This window comes from Arachis ipaensis, chromosome B08, assembly GCF_000816755.2.
Source record: "Arachis ipaensis cultivar K30076 chromosome B08, Araip1.1, whole genome shotgun sequence".
Lineage (NCBI taxonomy): Eukaryota > Viridiplantae > Streptophyta > Magnoliopsida > Fabales > Fabaceae > Arachis > Arachis ipaensis.
In genome coordinates this window covers 112,355,252-112,356,084 of record NC_029792.2, presented here as the reverse complement: position 1 = coordinate 112,356,084, position 833 = coordinate 112,355,252, and positions in this window count along the sequence as shown.

Below are 833 nucleotides of genomic sequence, written 5' to 3'. Positions count from 1 at the left end.
GGAAAGAAAGTTAGAAATTGATCTGTGTATTAATTTTTTTGGGACTAAAATGTCTATTTCTAAAATTTTTTGAGACTGATTTGGGTAATTATTTTGTCAAAAAATGAAATGGGGACTGATTTGTCTGCTGGAGTAAAATTTTGGAAATATTTTTCTGTAGTAATTTTTTGGGTTAAGTACGATTTTAGTCCTTAAAATAGAGGCTGAAAATTTTTTTCGTCCCCGACTTTTTTTTTCCTACAAAATATTTTTCTGTAGTAATTTACCTAAGTCACTGGGACATTACAAATTTTTATAGTACTCCTAACATATTTTAAGCTATTTTTTAAAATTGTTTTGCATAGAATAAAATATTTTTTATCATGGAATAAAATATATATTTTTTAATTTTTAAATTATTAATTTTTTTAATAAATTTATTTTAAATTAAATATATATATGTATAATTCGAATCAATCTAATTCGAACTACCTTAACTCTCATGCATATATAATTCGAATTAAGTTGATTCGAACTACCTTAAGACCACATGCATGCATAATTTGAATTGGTCAAATTCAAATTACAAATATCACTATTAATTCGAATTGATCTAATTTAAATTATTACTGTTAATTATTCTCATTCGAATGGAACTCATTTGAATTACAAGAAAATGTTTTTGAGTGATTCAGGTCACATTTTTGAATTTAGTAGAATTATATAATTTTATCCTCCATTTAATTTAATTGTACATTTTACCCTAATAATTATAACAAAATAAAAAAATATGAAATTCGCATCAACAAATATTTTATTAATTTTTTTCTTTCTTCTCTGCGAAGAACAAGAAC